Source organism: Chenopodium album, chromosome 25 (assembly GCF_948465745.1).
Source record: "Chenopodium album chromosome 25, dcCheAlbu1.1, whole genome shotgun sequence".
NCBI lineage: Eukaryota > Viridiplantae > Streptophyta > Magnoliopsida > Caryophyllales > Amaranthaceae > Chenopodium > Chenopodium album.
Genome location: NC_137858.1, coordinates 14,591,060 through 14,596,591, shown reverse-complemented (window position 1 = coordinate 14,596,591; position 5,532 = coordinate 14,591,060). Strand labels below are relative to the sequence as shown.

Genomic DNA, 5,532 nt, shown 5'->3' with positions numbered 1-5,532 from the left:
ATTGGACTTTGACTTCAATCATTCAAACGCATTGATTAAAAAATTCATTGGCATCTCAAATAAAAAAAAAAATTGAATTACATCTGTAATAATAAATCAAAATTCACGTTATTATTAGTACAAGAAGCAACTATTACAACAATTTCATTATATCTGTAATAAAAGTTAGGAACCTGTTTTTCCTAGCATTAGTTGCTAGTAGGTAGGCTTCCTTAATAAAAATGTCCCTAGATCCATATATAAATTTTAAATTTACACTTAATAGTAAAATCGGACCACGACCCATGCACATGAATACCTATGTTTCAGCTTACGAGTATTAAACAACCTACGTATTATATTACTATATATGAACCCAAACTTACACTATAATAGTAACCCCGACTTTAATCTTAATTGTGAAATTGAACTAATAACAAATCGACACAATGTCGTGTCGTTGATTGTGTATAATTATAATAATTATATTTATAATTATAATTACTCCCCATCTACCATGACTTAAGTGGGTACCTATCGATACAATCGTACCAAGGATTGTTGTGATCATAATTTGAATCTTGTAACGCTTTCCATACCAAACTTCCAACTTTAAATCCTGTCCCAAATGCAATCATCCAAACTTTATCCCCTTTTTTGATCCTTTTCTTAGCCTCAAAATAAGCCAACTCGTAAAACACTAAGCTACTCGACGTGTTACCGAACCGGTGGAGGGTCATCCTAGCCGGCTCGGTTACCACGTCGTGTAGCTTTAATACCTTCCCTACTTGCTCAATTACCGCCTTGCCACCCGTGTGGATGCAAATGTGATCAAATGCTGTTGTGAAGTCGGGCACTATCGGTTTTGACTCGCCTTGAGTCAACACCGATAGTGCCACCGATTTCACGTACTGAACAAGTTGACTAATTGGGAGGACTCTTGGTGCAAGGGTGGTTAAGTGGGCCCGTAAGTTTTGACCCGCCACTCGAATTAAGTCTTTGGTGAGTGAAACTCCCGTATTGCCCTTTGAGTCTTCCTCTTGGAATGCTGCCTTGTAGGAGCTATCGTCGGCCCCGTGGTGGGTCCGAAGCGAGTGGTCGAGTTGGAACTTGGCGTCACGGCGGCGATTTGGATCGTTTGTCACGATCGCCGCCGCGCAGCCAACTCGAAAAATGCAATTAGTCACCAACATTGACCTATCCTCCCCATAATACCAATTAAGACCAATATTTTCCGTGACTACGACAAGGGCATTTTTGACATTTCGCCCCGTGCCTCTTAAAATATGGGCAGCCATATCGATAGAGAGAATCCCACTCCCGCACCCCATCCCACTAAGATTGTATATTTTTACACTGGGGCCCATATTATAATGATTAACCAATAACGAGGCCAAAGAAGGTTCCGGTGAAAAACTACCACAAGTAACAATAACAATATCAATATCCTTACAAGGATCAATCCCGGTCGTCGATAAAACAATATCGACAGCCGAGAACATACCCTCCTTAGCCTCTAACAATGCAGAGTCTAAAGTCCCTTTATTAAGCCCTTGAAACATAAAAGGAGGGCCATAAGTCTCCTCTCCTAAACCCGACTTCATGTAAATAGAACGCATAAACTCAAAACTCTTATCGGAAAAACAATTAGTCTTTTTCACAAAATACTCGGCTACATCAAAAGTACACTTCCGTTCCACGGGAGGTTTGTAACAAGAATAATCGAGGAGAAGGATGGGGTACGGCTTAAAGAAAAAGTAGTAAACCGCATAAAATAAAATTAAAGGAAAAAACACGGAGAAAATAGAGAACGGAGGAATGTAGGATAACAATATTAGAGCTAAAAATGAGGCTTGAAGGAACATTTGAGTGTATGTCAAGGATAACATCTTCATATATTTTTTTTTTTTTTTTTTTTTGTATTCTTTTCTTATATTATATGGTATAAGAAAATATAGTATGAGTGAAAAAAATGGAAGAATATGAAGAGAATTTATATAATTGTAAAGAGAGAATTTGAGTGTATAAATTGAGAAGCATGCAAAGAGGTTGGGTAGACGTGCAATAACTACGTCTTGATTATTCGGTTTTTTTACAGTTGGAAAAATATGTACGGCGATTAATGGCTGGCTTCAGTGCGTATCTAATATATGCCGACCTTTTTCCTATTTTTGGTGCAAATCTTTAATTTTCTATGTACATGAAATCAAATGGGTTCAACCTTTTAACAGTATATTTGGAAATTTGGAAACATTTAAGCAATTTTGCTTTGATAGAAGGTTTTACTATATTTGAAATTTTAATTATGTCATTTATAAAGATAAATTGTTGTTATTAATGTATGTTTACTTGTCGTTTTATTAAGTTGTTTTTATATTTTGGAAATTCATGTAAAAGGAAATACTTGTATGAATTAAGTTGAGTGACGAGTGGTTGTGAACCTTGTGGTTAATTTTCTAGTAGATAATTAGAGCTAGAATCTTACTATAATTAGCCTGCCTATAGTGGACGAAGTTAGCCGGATAGGGATTACGAACTTCAGGTAATTATATTTATTCCATCTGTGTTTAGATAAGTGCATGCAATATAACACAAAGTACATTGATAAAAGGTATGCATGACTAATTCTATTAATTAAAAAATTAGGTTGATAATTTTAAGTACTCTATCATCAATAACCAATTCATTTCCCTCATACTAAATGTTTTCCGGCCTCATCTTAATTTACAAAACCCGTTGCTTTTTGCATAAGATTTTATGCAATTGAAACAGAAGTGAAGAAAATGTGGATCAAATGGTGAGTGTGAGACCCAATGCATCTTATATCGAAAAAAACAAACAAAAAAAATTCTTGAAAAAAAAAATGAGGTAAGTAAATTAAGACACCAAACAAGTAAATTATGATAAAAGAATTAAGTTATTATGTAATACGGAGTGCAAGTATACACTCCACAACTAATCTAAAATTAAATGTTTCGTATACCATGAAACTGTACGTCTTTGTGTTGCACCAAATCTATACCTTAGTAAGCAACAACTACACAAGCTACATACGATGAATTTCATGTGTTAAAAGTAATGTTGTCATGTATATATGCTGAAGCACTTATTAAAAGTAGGGATTGATATGGCATTGCCATACCCATTTGGCCATTTATACCTAAATTCATTCTCTATATGCCCATCATCTTCCAAGTTCCAACAATACAATAATATAATGAATAAATGGTTGATACAAAATACCCATATATACACACACATACGAAATAACCATTTGAAAATCAAATGCTACGTGTATACATTCATTCGGCCCATAAATCTTATTCAAATACCCATTACCTATTTAATTATTTACATCCACCCATATATATTTGCCACCATCTATATTGCAAATGAGGCAGTTTTTCAAATGCGCGCCTCAATAATTTTCGTTACTTATCGTTGACCCTCGTTGACTAACAGCTTCAATAGGCTTTGTATATTAACTTTGACCAATTTTTTTTTAACAAATCCTCCATTCCTAAGTAAAATTAAAGACTAAAGTAAAGCTAGTGCATTGTTATGTGTGTTGACTTTGACTGTCAATTATCCAGGTTTAGAGGAATTGATATGGCAACACATGTCAGACACCTTAAATCTTATTGTACGAGCACTCCATAAATGATATTCTCTCTATTCCTGAATAATACACAGTCAAATTTGGCATGCATGACAATGCACTAGTTTGATTTTAGTTTTTAGATTTAATGTTAGTAAAAATCATTAAAATTTGATATTATGAAACTTTATTAATACCTATTTAGCAATTTCTTGATTAAATTTGTTTACATATTTTAATTAAAAATGATGGTCAACATGAATAGTGAAAATAAACAAGACATGTCGATTATTTAGGAATGGAGAGAGTAAACTACTAAAGATTAAGTCATCTTACACGGTTAATATTATATATGACAAGGACAACAACGACTACAATATGATAATGCTTTAATTAAGAATTTTAAGAGAACTAATGAGTAGGGGTGAAAGTTTGGTTTGCGGTTTGGATTATATTCAAAACAGAATCCAAACCATATTAATTTGATTTTTCTAATTGAATTAGAATCCAATCCAATCCAAACCAAATTTTGTCCCCTTCTTTCACAACATTCAAACCCGAAACTTGAATATCACCTAGTTATTCTTACAATCATTCAACCTTTTTTAATACATTCTTTTTGATAAAATAAGATGCTAAGAAAGGAGAATTAGTTTTTTTTTTTTTTTTTTTTTTTTTTTTTTTTATTTTAAACTTTGGTTTATATATGAAAGGGGATAGGGGTTGAGATACTCGCTTTATAATTAAAAGAAAATGGGCTTAATGTAATGGGTTGAAATTTCGGTTTTCGGTTTCTTTAAAAGTACTATAATACGCCATGAATATTGTGTTTTATTGTTTTAGATCAACAACTGTAGCATATGAAAGTTTTATACGAGTTTTTTTCATATGTATGAGAAAAAATGAGTAAAAAATTATGTTAATCTAAGAAATAATTGAAATGTTGTTTCAAAAAAAAAAAAAAAAAATAAAAATAATCCAAAGGAAAACGCCCAAAATAACAAACGTCACCAACACTATAGAAAAGAGAGGGTAACGTACAATTGTAGTTGGAGTTTAGTCTAATTAGTTGTATGTTAAGATCAGACCAAAACAAAATTACTCAAGTCAAGTCAAATTATAACCCTAAAAAAAAAAAAAAAAAAAAAAAAAAAAAAAAAAATCATATCAAGTCAAAGCTTGACCCATTCATACAATGGGGCAAAAAATAAGAGATGGGGAAAGTACTGGAGTAGTACTTAATACGCGCTTGAAAGGTAAACAAGCATAACCTTATTACTAATAATCATTAAAAACTTGAATTTCATTATTAAAAAATGTATGTAAATTGGACACATAGAAAACATACTGTTTGAGGAACTAAGCTAGCAATTTAGATCATACATGATGATATTTACTTCCTTTTTTCATATTGTTTTAATTTTCTCACTTGTGTCACAAAGTGAGAAGAGCAATATGAAGGAGAGTATACAGGAGTATCATATATACAACGTATTTATATACGGTTAAAGTTTAGTCACACCAAGGGCTAAATTATGTATTAGTCCAAATTAGAATAAAGATATGAATGTCGATTAGATGAGTAATACATACATTGATGAGCTATTCACAAACAAGCTCATTAAAGACTTGATTTTTATTTTATTTTTCTAATTTTTTTTTACAATAGCAAATGTATTATAAAATCAGAGTTTACAGAATACAAAACAAGAACTAAAACTTAAGGCATGACTTTTAATTTAACACTTAAGCATTTACATACAACAACTTTTGACATTAAAAACAATATTAAACTGGAATTGGCCGGACATGTCGTCAAGATGAGGGACTCCTTACAAACCAAGGAGCAAAAACACTGCACATACCATAAAGAGAGCAACGAAGAAAATCGAAACTATTTGACCATGGCTAGCTTTTCCTTTCATGGCGGGATCAACTCATCACCAAGTAAGGTA

The 5,532-nt window shown here is 32.4% G+C and overlaps 1 pseudogene; it reads right to left on the bottom strand.

Moving 5' to 3' along the window:
- Nucleotides 1–317: 317 nt before the first annotated feature.
- Nucleotides 318–1,874, bottom strand: LOC145615287 (3-ketoacyl-CoA synthase 4 pseudogene; annotated as a pseudogene).
- Between the last annotated feature and the right edge of the window lie 3,658 nt (nucleotides 1,875–5,532).